Raw genomic sequence first — 17,455 nt, forward strand, 5'->3', positions numbered from 1 at the left:
AAGCTTGAATTAAAGAACAGAATTTGCAGAAGATAGGAACAGAAATAAAGAACAGAATTTTTAGAATACACATTCAAATCAAGAAATGGCAGAGGATTCTGAACTTTATGTTCTTAAGTAATCAATCCTTGATACTAGCCCAGAGTACAGGAGTCTAGGACAGTATTAGACTCCTCACTACCAGTTCATATGCTTGGAGCAATCTTACAGTTTAGTTCTCCATCTGTACATCAACAACAACATTTCAGAACACCATTTGATTCCACTATAACCTCTGATATCAGATTCAGGAACAATTCTGTTACACACATCAAACCTTTCTATAGTCCTATCAGGTTCTGAAAATTACAGATTTCATACTGATTTTGATCATGACATCTACACTTCATTATCTTCTTTACTTGATACTTACTCCACTTACTGAATTATTCTCATTGGTTGCATATCTCCACCAGATTGTTTATTGTTGCAAATCACGTAGCTATACAGATTTGAATTGGAATGCACAGCCTAGTAACAGAGTATCAGATTCAGCTTCGATTCCCTGTTCTTTTTCTGATTTGTATTCAACTTTCAGCCTAGATTTCTTCAAAAAAAAATCAATACTAATCTAATAAACCCAAGCTCAGCAACTTCCTGAATTGAGTTTCAGCATTTAAAATTCCAAAGAATCTTGCTGCAATTTTTGTCTGATTGCAGTCAGATTTCTTCTTCTTATAGTAGCTTCCAATTCTTGATTCCCAGTATAATATGCTCACTAATCCTGCTCTACTGAATTGTCATGATTCTATCTTTAGCAGCCAAGAAGCTTCTAGGATCCAATTAAATTCTGCAACATTCAGAAATGCAACTGATTTCTAAATTCTGGTTTCCCAGATTTTAATTTCAGCTTTAACAGCTTAGAATATCAGTACCATTGAAATTGCATACATTCACCTACTCATGGCAAGCATGTTAATGAAAAATCAAGTCCACTTGAACTCTTTCTATTTAGAAGCTTGCAACAGAATTTACCACATTACAAATTAAAAGCAACTTGAAGATCTTTAAATTCTGCATTTTCAAGTCCTGCTGTTTTGTTGTTTTTTTTCTCCAGATCTCATGACAATCCAGATTCTCAATTCAGTGAAAATTTAGAAAGAATGACACACCATTTGTCATTGAGCATACAATGTATTAACTTGAACTTCTCAATGATTTGAGAATTAAAAGAGAAAGTTGGCACATTCAGAACTAGCAGTGAGACTCTTTATGAGTAAAAATTCAATTCACTTAGTCTTTTCATTGATAACGAAGCTACATAAGGAGCTTGGCACAAACTGGCAATGAAAAACATTTTCCAGTCTTCTTGCTCATTTCTTGCACTGCAGATATTTAGTTTCAGAATTAAGAACTTGAAATACTTTGTATCACTATTCTTTAATATGTAGTGAATCACTTCAAAATTGCTTCCCAACAACTACACACGTTTATTAAAATGTGCCTATCAATAGAGCACACTGCCCTAAACAATTTGAATAAATCATACAAAGAAACTCTTGTCACTTCTATGTCATGCTCAATAATTAAAGGTCAATTCTCATGAAGCCATCCAAAACCTTCAACCTCTTCAAATGTATACCAATCCTCCCCCACACTTAAACCTTTACTCATCTTGCAAAATCTAACTCATCAACAATTCAACCAAAACTCTAAATAAAATAGAGCAAGCAAAGGTGATCAAAAGTAAGAATTCTAGATGAGAATGCTTAAAGAAACTTGTGAGGAAAGAAATGAAGAATAATAAGGGAACAAGACTGAAAAATATCCTTTATTTCCATGCACACATATGCTATTGTGATTTTGAAAAGAAGCAAAGCAAGTTCTAGAGTTTCAATTGCTATGAGTGCATGCCACACAAAGATAAAATAGTGTTTAGGCTTGTGGTGGTCCTTACTAGGCAATTTTTATATGCAATCAAGCTTAATTGACCAAATTGAAATCCACCACCATTTTTAACCAATATCAAATAAGAAAAGCATCCAATCATGTTAAATGACCTAAAATTGATGATATTAAAAGTATTACTAGAACAATTCCATAGAAGATTTATTCAAAATAAAATGCTATATATTAAACAAAATGCAAACTATGAAAGCAAAATGCAATTGTAAAGTATAGAACTAAGAAAACGTATAAAAAGAATTAACAAAGCATGTATTAAAATGCAAAAGAAAGCTAAATTAAAACCAACTCCCCTTTCATTCCTGGTGGTTGAAGAAGGTTTAGAAGAAGTATCCACCCCGGAAGTGGAGGAACTTTGGTTGCAATCAACTTCTTTTTATTCTTCATTTTCCTTTTCAAAGTTCTTTCTGGAGGACGAAGGCGGTTCAGTGTAAGCATCCACTCTGGAAGCTTACGTTCTCCTATAACATCATTAAAAGACAAGAACTCCCATACACATGTGGGATAAAAAGAAAATAGGAGAATATTAGTGTGAGTAGAAAATTTATCAAGCAATGAATCACAACTAATGAAATCAATGAACGGTACCTCTATAAAATTTTCTGAAAAATCACAAAAAATACTCACCTTTTCATGTTAAAAGGTACCTGGAGTGGTGATTGTTACCTCCTTTTCATCAAGATATGGCTCAAGCTCAGATTCTGGTGAATGTACATCTTCATGTAGTGATTCTTGGGTGCTTGGCTCCATAGCACAAGTCCCTACACTTATATCCTCAACTTCCCTTTCTGGTAATTCTTGAGGAAATGCTTCCAGTAAGCATTCCCCTACACTTAAATCGTCTTCAAAAATATGTTCAGAACCTGAATCACTAAAAACATCTTCAACAACAATATCAGTAGGATCAAAAATTTGCATAATTACATCATTATCACAAAAAATACTAGAAAAATCATGTGAAGTAATGGAAGTAGGGTCATGCCTGACAGAATCGCTACTTTCCATCTCTCTACTGGAGTTTTGTGCTTGTAGCTGATTGATGGATGATGCAATTAGATCTAACTGAATTTGTATGTTCTGTATCCTTGAAAATTGTTGCTCTTGATGTTTACTCATTTGTTGCATAATCTCTCTGAGTTTCCATGTTGACTCTTCCATCTGAGGGTCATTCTGTTGATAAGGATGTGGCATACAAGATGCTGAAACCTCTTGGAACCCATATGAACTCTGGTAAGCTAGATATGGTTCAATAAATTGTCCTTGTGCACTTTCATACCTGAAACATGAATTATCCACTCAATTAGCATAAAAACCATTAGAAAATGACTCATACCTATTTTGTTGATCCATGTTTGGGTAAATTTGATACTTAGGCTGAAAATGATAACTCTCCATTCCACCTCTAAAATTCTGAAAATATGGATCCATGCTAAAGAAATCTCCTGTTCTTCACTACAACACTAAAAATCAAGATTAGAAGATTCAAGAGCATAAAGTTTCAAACACATGAAAATGTGAACAGTAAAGCACTTAACAATTCAGGAATAAACCAACATGAAAATACAAAGAGAATAGGCAATCAAATCAAGAAAAATGCTAACAAATAAAATCACTCAATGATCAATCTCAAATAAACACACACTACTAATTAGTCCCTGGCAACGACGCCAAAATTTGGTGTTGGCCATTTTGCATGTCACAAGGCACTCCAAATTAATTAAAATTGAAACTTATTAAAATTAAGACAAGTGTTGTAGCAACGAGTCTCAAGTCGTATTTTTCCAAGGATAACTAGTAAGTGTGTGCAAATTCTAGAATTCATTAAAATAGAATTCTTACATTGACAAAGTCAACTAAGCACTTCCATTTAACTCACAATTCAATTGAATTCTTCTAATAAGATCAAGGACAGATTCAAGTAAGGTTGATCACCTCTAAACATTACCACCTCTATTTCATCAAATTAGCATCAATTAAATTAAGATTCTAATGCATCATTGAATCAAACAATTCAATTCCATCTTTTCTATTCTTAATCACAGTAACAAGTAAACTCAAAGATTCAATCAAACTTGTAGGTACCTAAATATCATCCAATTCACAATTACAATCTAATTTGACAATTAAACTCAAAAGCCCATTCTCAATTACAATGAACAGAGGTAACCAATCAAAACATCAAATTAAGCATCCAACACTTAGACAAGATCATAGTCACAAAGATTGAATTGCTAACTAAATCACAAAACCCTACAAACTGTTAGTATCAGTATTGCAAAACTAATCAGAAAATAGATCTAAGGTTGGGGTTTGTAGCAAGAAATTGAAATCAGAAACACAAAATCTCAAACAGAAATTTAAATTGTAATGGAAATTATCATATCTGAAGATCTGAGCATGAACATGAACAATTCAAAGTAAATCCAAAACCTAAACATTCCACTAACCAAAACCGGATCAGATCTTCCTTATTCTGCCAGAAACAGAGCCACCTCTGGAGAACACCCTTCGGGTGACCACCGGCGACAAACCAAGCTCTCAGCTAATGCAACCTTCCTATCACTGCCTCTGGGAAACGCCCTTCGGGCTCACGAATCAGCTAGCACTCACATCGCACAAAGAACAGTAGCTCAATTCTGGAATTTGCTTCATCCGATCAACTGATCAGATTGGTTCGAATGCAGCAGATGAAGTGAAGATGGAATGAGATCCGAATGCTTCTGGGATCGCCCTTCGAGCTCCGGTGGTTGATGAAGATCGCAGCACTTGGGAAACACCCTCAGATTAGATTACGGACGGTGAACCAGCATTGAACTCTCGGACTGGGAAACACCTCGTTCATGATCTGATCTCGGACGATGAACAACGGAAGCTAGGAGATTGTTGGCGATGAAGAAGGACTGCTCACAGATCTGGAATGTGGAAGGGAGCTACGGTTGTCGTGCGAAGAAGAATAAGAATGCACAGTAGAGAAATCGCGACGCCGAGCCCGAATTGCACTGTAGCTTCTCAAAGGTTTTAAACAACTTCAGTTCTGATCGGACGGTCCATACTGTTTTGCTCTCATCTAACGGTTGTGATGTCTTCAGATCTGGATCAAAAGCTTCAGATCTTCATCAATAGACCAGATCTACTCCTCATTAGGTTGGATGAGCTAGATCTTCAGTGGATCGTGTAGATCTGTTCCACTCTTGAATGAACGGCTATGGTTGTTCTGGAGCTTGATCGCCTCATTTCGCCCTACATTTGATCACAAATGTGGTCTGATCTAATCGGGTCCATGACCCTTTTGATGCCTACAAAATCATAATCAAATATTAGCTTCAAATACCATGAAAATAAGCTAATTTGTAATTAAGTCCAAAATCAAATGTAATTACAAAATGTAGTGTAAATGTGAGTTTAAGCTATGAATAGACTATCAAAAATATGCATTATGAATCAAAATAATATAGCAAAATCATGGTTATCAGGTTCCAACAGTAGATAGCTTGGAGAAACCAAAATCTCAATAGATCCAAACCAAAAGCACAATGAAAAGCCATTTTAAACACAACTTTAACTCTGTCCAGATCTGAAACTATCACAAGAACAAAAACCATTAGAACCTCCAATCACGGAGCAGAAAACTGAACTCAAAAACTCAATAAAGAAATAGGGACACCCTTCCGAAACATTATGCATCCAACTTCCCATCTACCTCTCGAAATCTACACATATAGAATGGATTACACTTGCAGAAAATTTACACAAGCAAACACAAACTTCCACTTTCCAAACTGAATCAGAAATCAAGAAAAAAAACAATCCTAAAACTCGTGTAAGGACAAACAAAGCCGATTCAAATCTCTACATAGAGCAGTAAATCAAGCAACGACACAAAAATCCAAAGCATCCTCTAAATCCTACGCTGAGCTACCAAGGAAAGCAAACTTCTATACATACCTACTAGGGGAAAAACCACTTACCGGATCAGTTAGGGCACGACTCGGAGAGAAGGGGATCGGTGGCTGTGGTCTGTGGAGCTCGTGCGAGGGAGAAAGATCGTCGGCTGTGCTACTGGCGTGAGGGAAAGAGAAATCGCCGGTTGCTGTGGTGCTCCCGCACAAGGAGGAAAGGAGACCGGTGGCTATGGCTTGGCAGTTTTTGGTGAGGAGGTCGTGAGAGAGCTCGGGGATGAGGAATCGAACGGCGGCTTCCTGGGGATGGCAGCTAGAGGTCTCGCGGGATCAGGTACGGTGGCGTGCATCTCTGGTGCCCGTGTGAGGAGAGGCCGACGGCGTAGTGCTCGCATGGAGAGGAGAGGCCCCGAGAGGGTGAGGGCTCGGGAAGAGAGGGGATCGGCGGTGAATGGGAAAGATAGGGTTCGACAATTATAAGTTTATAACTTTGAAAATTTTAAATTAAACCCTAGATCGGTTTCTCAATCAACTCCCACCTCCGGGTATTCCAAATAGGCTTTTTCTCGAGCCCATAAGTGTATCCCCTCTAAATACGTCACACGAGCTCCGATTAAATCCCTGAAAATTTCAAAAAAAAATCCTAAAAATTCCGTTAAGGCTATTTGCCTATTAAACCCTATTATTTCATTATTATTTGTTGTTGTATTTTACACTACGAATATGGAGAGAGGTAAATGCATGTACACAGGCGTTAGGCGTATGGTGGGGTAAACCCCATATCATCAGTTCCTGAGAATCGACCCCTGGTTATTACATCAAAGATGTCATGCACTCACCATCTGCACTACGCCTTAGGGGCAAAGTCAGGACTCTTTTGAATTTCGACAGATGATGGCTGGTCGGGTATATACTAGATGTCTTACTACATGCGGGAAGCACTAGGCTCCTTTGGTCTGACCGACCTCTTGGCCGGTCGTCCTTGTACTAAGGGCCTTAGCGCTGGGCGAGGATCTAAGTCTTATTGCAAGGGGCCCCCTGACTTCCTCCCCTTGACTTAGGCCACCACCTCATTTTAATTGACTGTCATATTTCCTTGACTTTAACTATCACATCATACCTGAATCTTTTCGTAATAACCCATATCATATCATAACCCTTATATATATACTTCAAACTTGAATCCGCTATCAATCCATCAACAAGATTAATAAGTTTTACCACTGATCCTGTCCGAAAGTTGAGGCGATGGACGTTGGGGACGTGACGCTCCTGTTGACTATGTGTAGACCTCCGACTAATCGAGCCTGCAATAACAAAACGTCAGTACCGAGCTAGGGAAGGGTTCCCCAGCATTGACCCTCCGACGCTCAAGTCAGTCTCCTGCAATGTGGAATAGGTGGAAGCAGGGAAATGAGAGAAACATCATAACAATAGCTACAGTAGAAGTTACTTACCTCCGATGAAGATTGGGGCACCTTAAATAGGGCCCCGGGAGTGCACGTGCATGCTTCTCGATGCGTGTATGCTTCTCAAAGCATTCCCTGAAAAAACATGTCAGAAAAGTACATCATATCTTAACAGCCCGAGCATATCCTGACAAGACAGCAGAAGCTTTTGTCGTACAATTCTCTGTCTGACCATGCCGTCAACCACGCCGCCTATCGGTGGCGCGGGTTCTCAAAAGGATGTCGCAGGATCTGTATTTTGTTTGTTCTAGGGCCGAGCGGGAGGGTCGTTCATCCATCCTTCTGCTGTCCTAGGGTCATCATCTTTGGGTTGAGTGGGATGGCCGCTCGGCCGTTCTTCCGCTGCTCGGGCTATACTACCCCGCTGAGCGGGAAGTCGTGCTTGAAGGTCGTCTGTTCGGTCATGTTTCCTCCTTGCAGTTTCGAGACCTGATGTAAGTCCGAGCGAGATAGCCACTCGGCGTATGCCTTGCCGATACTTTGGTTCTCTGAGCGTCAGAAGCTCGGTGGGTAGTCGAGCTATGACAATGTCGGCTCAGGTACCCTTGGTCCGATCGAACGAGTGGGCTACCCGATCGGACGATGACCTAAGGGTGTTGACCGCCTTGACTTTGACTTACCACGTGGTCACGACTCTTTGCAGGGCGGGCCCCCCTTCCTACCACCAGATCAACAACATTTAATATCGCAAACTCATAATTAATACACGAAGGAACAAGCGACGCCAAGGTAACGAAATGTGATCTTCTTTTAAACAGATTATTTAATATTAAAATGCAAGAAGGAGAAATGGCGAGTCAGCTTCACGCGAGGATCAAAGACATTCTCAACGGACTCCACGCGATAGGCCATCAAATGGAGAATCGCGATCTAATCAGGTATGCGTTAAATGCTTTTCCGCATAATACTTTATGGGCATCTATCGTGGATGCCTACAAAATCTCAAAAAATTGATCTAAGTTAAAATTAGACTAATTGTTTTGGGAATTAGAATTATACGAGCAAACTAACGTCAGGACCGAGAAAGGTATTGCCTTATTTGTAGGTTCCTCCAAGGAAAGAACAAAGACAAAGCCTGAACACAAAGATGAGTCTGACCAGGATTCTGAAAATGAAGAGTACCTGGTGAACCTGGTAAAGAAGATGTTCACCGGGAGGAAGAAGAGCTTCAGCAAGAAGGACCTGCAGAAGATCAACTCCCCAACCGAACCAAGGAACGTGACCTCCTTCGGGTGCAACAAGAAGGGTCACTAAAAGAACGAGTGCACGAGATTGAAGAGCGACAAGATGAAGATAACCAAGAAGAAGGCTCTCAAAGCAACTTGGGATGGCTCATCTTTAGAAGAATCGGAGGCTGAAGATTAGAAGCACCAGAGTCACCTCGCGCTGATGGCCCACGAAGCAGAATTGGATGACGAATAGGAAGATGGGTCCAAACCCGAATCGAGCCACGAGTCCGTACTCATTTCCGAAGGTCCCAAAAAGGTATACTTTAATTTAAATAAGAAATTCTTCAAAATCATTGCTTGTTTAAATAAAAAGTTAGTTATAATATAAAATAAAAACAAATTGCTCCTTGAGGAAAACCAAAACCTCAAGGAACAAATCACGAATTCTAAACCAACTCAAGACCCAACACTTGAGGAGGAAAATTTATCAATAAAAATATAAATTAATAAATTAAAAAATCTTTTAGAAAAATTTACAACAAGATCTAAGAATTTAGATCTAATTTTAAATAAACAAAAAGCAATTTACAATAGAACCGGACTTGGCTATAAGTCAAGTTCGAATAAAGCATTTAAATCACTAATAACCCAACATAAACAACAAAGTAAAGCTTGGTTCCAAAAACGTGCTTAACCACGCAAGTAGGAATTACCAATACTATATACCTAAAGAAAAAAATATACTATGTAAAGTCTGATAAACAAAATCAAAAATCAAAACATAAATCAACTAAATTAAAATCAAAATATTCTAAAACCCATCAAAATTTTGAATATCATCAAGTTAAATTTAATTATAAAAGTAACAGACATATACCAAGAACTAAAACTTAAAAATAAAGGCCAATAAATTTAGGGGGAGGCTCCAGATTAGCTGGCACCTCCAAAACTAACATATCCGACAGGGTAACCAAAAGTAACCTACCCGCAGGGTAATTAGGATTAGAGTAAAAAGGGATAAGGTTTAACTTGACGTACAATACTGGTGAAGTTTTGGATGATAGTACGTTAGGGAAGCTTATTCTATGCATGTCTAGGAAGATATGGCTTTGACCTAGTGCATTTGGCTAAGTGGAACTAACCGAAGCTACCCCTTACGGATCCTAACTAGTTAGACCAAGGTTTTGTATTAAGTTCAGTGGATAGGACTATTTGGAAAACCTCGAAGGCATGATTACTCTAATGATGTCAAGGTGACTCACCATAGCCCAGAAGTTTATCCAAAAAATATCTATTTGTTGAGCCCAAAGCTAAACCTGAATCTAACACAAAGTTAAACCAAACCCTAAAATTGAACCTAATTCATCTCACAAAATCATAAGATCCCCCGATTGAAAATTTAGATCGGGTGAGATGACTAAGGATTAAAATTAAATTAAATTAAAATTAAATTTTAAAAACTATAAAAAATTATTTTAACTTAAAAATATTTTAAATATTATTTCAACTTAAAAATTATTTTAACTTAAAAATATTTTTAAATTATTTTTACTTAAAAATATTTTAAAAATTATTTTAACTTAAAAAATATTTTAAAAATTATTTTAACTTAAAAAAATTATTTTAACTTAAAAATATTTTAAAATTTATGTTAACTTAAAAATATTTTACAAATTCATTTTAACTTAAATTTTTTATTAACTTAAATTTTATTTTAAATTGTTAAAAAAAATTAATAATAAAAAATACTTAAAAAATGCATATTAAGGGGGTTATTCTTACATAATCAAGTTAAAGAATGCTTTTAACAACATATTAAACTTAGACTAACCCTAATTCTTACTTATTGTAGGAGATAAAGTGGATTTTGGACAGTGGTTGGTCCAAACATATGACCGGAGATCACACCAAATTCACTGAACTCGCTTACAAAAGCTTAGGAACAGTTGCCTTTGGAAATAATGACAAACTCAAGGTAATTGGCATAGGTAATATTGAGCTAAAAATTGACTTCATTATTACAAATGTACTACTTGTTGAAAATTTCAAGTATAATCTCCTTAGTATCAACCAATTGTGTGACACTGGGTATAAGGTTAGGTTTTTATCCTCAAAATGTTTAATCAAGCACTTAGATAGCCCTACAATAATTCTAAAAGGGTTTAGGAAAGATAATATCTATGCAATTAACTTAACCACTTCTTCAATTAAGTGTTACTTAATACAAAAAGAAGAAACCTGGTTATGGCATAGAAGAATGTCACACACAAATTTCAGAAATATAAGTAAATTAAATGGATTAGTTAGAGAATTATCAAAATTACTTAACTTACACTCAACAATATGTAATGCTTGTCAACAAGGTAAACAAACAAAATCTACACACAAATCAACTAATCAAACTCAAACCAACTCAATATTAGAACTTCTACATTTAGATTTATTTAACTCCCATGGGGTTAAATCAATAAATGAAAGTTTATATTGTCTAGTAATAATAGACGACTATTCTAGATTCACTTGGGTAAAATTTTTAAAAAATAAGGATGAAACTTTTGAAATTTTTATAAACTTTTGCAAACAAGTTGAAAGTGAAAAAGATCTAAAAATTAAAAGAATTAGAAGTGATAATGGGGGAGAATTTAAAAATCATAACTTTAATAAATTTTATCTTGAAAACGGATATCATCATGAATTTTCGTGCCCTAAAACTCCCCAACAAAATGGAATTGTAGAAAGAAAAAATAGAACTTTACTTGATGCCTCTAGAACTATGCTAAATGAATATAATCTTCCCAAGTACTTTTGGGCAGAAGCTGTTAGTACAGCCTGCTATGTGCAAAATAGAACACCACTAAATAAAACACATAACAAAAGCTTTTTTGAAATATATTATAATAAACAACCCAATATAAAATACTTTAAGGTATTTAGGTGTCCAACCTTCATACTAAACATAAGAGAACACTTAGGAAAATTCACTTCTAAGTAGAAAATGAAATCTTTGTAGGATATTCACTGAACAGTAGGGGTTATATAATATACAATAAGATTACACTAAGAATTGAAGAAACTACAAATGTAAAATTTGAGGAATCTAAATAAGACCTAGAACAAACCCAACTTCAGCCAATTGAGTTTAATCAAGGCAATAGTAATCAGGAAGGAACCAATCAAAATTTAAATCAAGAAGAGGAAGGAGAAACTCAAGAAAATCAAACTCCTAGAACCATAAGAGTTAACCCAAATCATCCAATTGACCAAATAATTGGTGAACCAAATCTAAGGGTTTAAACTAGGTCATCCTTTAGGAACCAAAGTCAAATATCACTGATTTCAAAAATTGAACCCAAAACAATAGCTGAATCTTTACTTGACCCAGACTGGGTCATAGCTATGCAAGAGGAACTAGCTCAATTTAAGAGAAATGAAGTTTGAGACTTAGTACCACCACCAAAAAATAAGAAGATAATAGAAACAAAATGGGTGTTTAGAAATAAATTAAGTGAAACTGGGGAAATTACTAGAAACAAAGCTAGGCTAGTTACTAAAGGATTTAGTCAAGTAGAGGGACTTAATTATGATGAAACTTATGCCCCGGTAGCTAGACTAGAATCCATTAGAATGTTACTGAGTTATGCAGCCCATAAAGAGTTCAAACTGTATCAAATGGATGTTAAGTCTGCCTTTTTAAATGGATTGATAAAAGAAGAAGTCTATGTAAGACAACCATTTGGATTTCAGAGTCTAGAACACCCTGACTATGTCTTTAAACTAAAGAAAGCCTTATACAGACTTAAGCAAGCACCCAGGGCATGGTATAAAAGGTTAACCTCTTACCTAATATCCAAAGGGTTCAACCAAGGTCAAATTGATCCAACTCTATTCGTTAAATTAATAAAAGAGGATATATTTATAACCCAAATTTATGTAGATGATATAATTTTTGGCTCAACCAACTCAGACTTTTTAGAAGAATTTACTAATCTAATGGGAATAGCAATTTGAAATGAGTCTAGTAGGAAAATTAACTTACTTTTTAGGATTACAAATCAAACAAACAAATGAGGGAAACTATATTTATCAACAAAAATACACCAAAGAATTGCTTAAAAAATTCGGAATGGAAAATACTAAAGAAATAAAAACACCTATGGTAGTTAACACAATCCTAGATGACGACCCTAATGGAAAACCAATTGATTTAAAATACTATAGGAGTGTCATAGGTAGTCTACTGTACTTAACTGTAAGTCGACCCGATATTTTATTTACAGTTAGTATGTGTGCTAGATACCAAACCTACGCTAAAGAATCTCATTTGACTCAAGTGAAAAGAATCTTTAGAACCTTAAAGGAACATCAAATGTAGGAATTTGGTATCCTAGAACTAACAACTTTAAATTAATAGGGTATTCTGACTCAGATTACGCTGAGTGTAAATTAGACCGCAAGAGCACAAGTGGTGGATGTCAACTACTAGGTCCATCACTTGTCAGCTAATTTAGTAGAAAGCAACACTGTGTTACCCTATCTACAACTGAGTCAGAATATATAGCTATAGGATAGTGCGTTGCACAACTATTATAGATGATGCACACCCTAAAAGACTTTAACATAAACCTAACAAATGTAAAAGTATTAATTGATAATATTAGCTCAATTAATTTAACAAAAAATCTTGTGCATCATTCAAGAACCAAACACATTGCAAGTAGGCACCACTTTATCAGGGATAATGTCACTAAAGGAGATATTGAACTTAAGTACATTGAGTCCAAATCTAATTTAGCTGACATATTTACAAAACCCCTCCTTGAAAGTGAATTTAACAATCTACATCGGAAATTAGGAATGTGTTTAATAGACTAGAATTCTTAAAATTATTTTCAAAAACAGTTGTTTTCAAATTCTAGGATAAATTTTTTATTTTCAAAATTTTTTATTTTTAGAATTTTTAAAAATCAGTTTTAGCCTTAGAATAGATCAATTCCTTAGAAAGTATGTTCCTATAGGCTAGTACTTGAGCATCTCACCAACACACTAGGATTCCCTTGTTTGTGATTGTCGAACATAGAAAGAGGTGAGATGCATGGGCAAATTGTCTGAACTTAAGATGTTTCTTTCAGTGCATCGACATAAGTCTGGGTGTTAAATACAAAACTAACATCAATCAGGTTAAGTTATTCAGTTTAGTCAAACATTAACTGATTACAATTGGCTTAACTTGACTAACCAAATGAAAGCTACTATCCTCTGATAGTCAGTAAGTAACTAATTGGTTAGACAGCTGTTTTCCATGTCAGGTTCAGGGGGAGATTTAATTGTTTTCATACTTATTTTAAAATTAACTTTTGAAAAATATTTTCTTAAAAATATTTTAAATCTATTTAAAAATTCTGACTTATTATTTTAAAAATAATAATAATAATAAACTCTATTTTAAAACTAATTTTTTTTTAAAAAAAAGGTTGATTTCTTTTAAAACTTAGTTTTGAAAATTGATTTTAAAATTTAGATTTTACTTAGTTTTAAAAATTTATAAACTGATTTTTTGAAAGTTAGATTTTATAATCTTATGGATTTTACATAAACTCCTGTTTAAAACTTCTATTTTAATAATTTGTTGACTTTGAAATTTAAAGTTTATAAACTTTCCTTTTTATAATCTAAAGATGAATTTTATAAACACTTACATTTGAAAATTTATAGCTTTGGGTTTTACAAACTTAGCTATGAAATTTAAGTTTTATAAAAATTGGCTTTGTTAAACTTTATAAAACTTATGTTTGAAAAAGTGGTTCAATTTCAAACTTATTTTGAAAATTAGGCAAAATTTATATTTAATTTGCAACCTTTATCTTTCTAAGTTATTTTTCTAAATTAGCTATTTTTCAAAACTTAGCTATCTTGAAAAAGTTGAAAGATAAGATTTAAAAGTCAAAACTTAAAAAAAATGTTTAAACTCCCCCAGTCAATCTGACTTACGTTTGTATTCTTTCTTGAATTTTGGCTGAATCACTTATATCATTTTTTTTATGTTTATTTTTGATAAATGTCAAAGGGGGAGGGTTAGGTGGTTTAAGTTAGTTAAAGCAACAAACATCAAATATAGAATCAATCAAGACTAACTTAAGACATAGAATTAATCAAGACTTAGAAACCAAATTGCTTGGTTTTTTACTTACATATTTTCAACTAACTTAACCAGGTTGTCATTGCATCAAAAAGGGGGAGATTGTTGGTGCGGTTAGCACTGAAGGTCTAACTCAAGTTTTAATGAATGACAAAGTAGGTTAAGTTAGTTTCATTGTTATCTAACACTCTGACCGAGTGTGCAGGCGAAGCCCAGACAGGTCGACGGGTCGACCGGATGTCTGGCACGAAGTCCAAATGGGTCGACGGGCTGACCAGACGTTTGGCACGAAGTCCAGCTATGTCAAAGGGTCGACCAGATAGCTGACACAAAGTCCAGACGGGTTGACGGTCTGATCGGACGTCTGGCAGGTAAGTTGAGGTAAGTCACTGGAGGGGAGTGACTATGAGGACGCGTTCCTGGGAAGGGAACTTAGGCGTCGATCCAACTTAAAACCATTTTGGAACTTTAAGTTGAGATCTTTGATTGGATTCCGGTCTCCGTGAGACGGAATCTAATTACTATTATTTTTTATAACTATACTGTGTTAACACTTTGTTTTGCAGGGTAATTTTTCATTTTGCCTCGGACTAACACTTTTTTGCAGGTAGCTGAAAAAGTGAAGGTTCGGGCGCCCGGAAGGGATTCGAGCGCCCGAAAGTAAATTTTATCCTCCAACACATGTCGCCACGTGGAGCACCCTGGTTGGCTCAGTTACATCAGAGTCCAAGTGCCCGGAAGGGATCCGGGCGCACGGAACCTCATATATGAGGAGGGTAAAAGCTGAAGCAAACACACAATTCACTACAACGCCTTCCAACTCTTGCGCTGCCGTGTTGTGCTCTTGCAACGTCTCTCCGACAAAGTGTTGCTGTTTTCTTTTTCTTATTGTCAGTATTATTTTCTTAAAAGCAATTGTACTTTTACTTGTAATACACATTTTGAATTGCTAGTGGATTGCCCTACGAAACCACTCAAAGAGTGTGGGCCTTGGAGTAGGAGTCGACAAAGGCTCCGAACCAAGTAACACGACTTGTGTTAGCGTTGTTATTGTTTTCACTTTTTCTGCTACGTACTCCGATAAATTTTTTTATCGCTATTCACCCCCCCCTCTAGCGAATTCTCGATCCAACAGGTTATGCCTTGACAGAGCTTTGCAAGCCGAAGGCGGTTGGAGCGGATCAACTGATCGTCATTGTTGCCAAAGAAATAGGAGGAATTGAATTAGGGTGTCGGGGAATTTGGTAGAAAATTAATTTATTTTTGTTAATTAACACCACTTTGTGCAACATTTTTTACTATATGATTTCGTAGACAGAACAAGGAAGCACTTATAGACATCGAGTTTTAAAAAACGTTGTTAAAATCAGTATCTATTATCAAAACAAGGCGCTCATAGACATCAGCTAAAAAAAATGGTGTATATGAGCGAAAATATGTGCTCATAGACACCAGTTTTTCAAAAACTCGGTTTAAAATACTCAAAGACATCGAAAATTGCTTAAAACTGCTGTTGTTCTATCGGTGCTTATGAGCATTTTTCTTATAGTGAAGTTAGTCGCCCTTATCCGTTTGAGTTGCTTTTCCCGAGTGACATGGTCAGTCGAGCATGTCCGATTGACAACACTTCATTGCTCGTGAAACCATATGAGGGAGTTGTCATGGGCTGCAGCTCGCTTTGATCGATTTACAGTTGATTAAACGCCTTCTTGAATATGATGGTCACCGAGCTGCCTGTATCTATAAAAGTTCGGTGAATATTATAGTTAACGATTACCGCTTGGATGATCAAGGCGTCGTCGTGAGAGACTTCTACTCGCTCTAGATCTTGTGGTTTGAAACTGATCTTTTGCCCTCTACTCTTTCTTTGCAGCACCAGACAACATGGATTTCCAAACGCCGAGCATGTGACTTCTGCACCCGATTGGAATCGTCGTCGGTCAGGCCTCCCATGATCATGCCAATGTCACCCCGAGCAGCATTACTTCGATTCTCTTCCTCCTGAGTTGACCTGACGGATGTGACTGCTCGGCAGATGCCCGATCAGGCTTTTCATACTCTCTTCACGGGGGTTGTTGTTGGTGTTGTTCGGTCACCAACCTTCCCTCCTCGTGCCACCCTCCCGATTTACGGTAATGGTGTCAATCAGGAGACCGGGATTAGCTATGGAATCTTGGAGGAGTCGGTCGACGAGACTTCAATTTGAGATGGTAGCAATCTCTGATGCTATGGGTTGTTGGACAGTGATAACTACAAAATAGCGGGGTCCAATGTCAGGTCTCAGCAAACTTCACCCACTCAGCCTCCACATGTTGAACTGCATGGGCCTGGGGCTCATGGTGTTGTTGCACTATGCCAGTTAGAGGCCTGATGGTTCTATTTTGGTAAATAGAAAATTATATGGATATTTTATTTATTTTTTTAATTCACCAATAATCTGGCCTAATAAGATGTATAATGAGCCACATAAGTTTAATTATTTTCGTACAAATCTTCGAGAAGGATGGGATTCTGTTGTAGCACGCTCCACCGCTTCTTACCGATTGATGATTCTCTGTGAAACCTGGAGCTGATGGTGATTGTGAAATCTTACAAGGACGACATTATTCTCGCCATCAACAGTGCCCTTGCCACCGTCAACCGGTGGCTCTAGGACCTTAGCTTCCACGTTAGCTGTATTCCTTTCCACCTTATCTCAAAGGGCACTAAGAAGATGATTTCCGATCTAAAGAAGATGCTTGATGCGGGGTGTTAAATGCGAACCTCGATCTGACGTGGAAGATGAAGTCAAGGCGAGGTGGAAATTCAAGTCAAGGAAATATGACGATCAAAAGGTCG

Source organism: Zingiber officinale, chromosome 8B (assembly GCF_018446385.1).
Source record: "Zingiber officinale cultivar Zhangliang chromosome 8B, Zo_v1.1, whole genome shotgun sequence".
Lineage (NCBI taxonomy): Eukaryota > Viridiplantae > Streptophyta > Magnoliopsida > Zingiberales > Zingiberaceae > Zingiber > Zingiber officinale.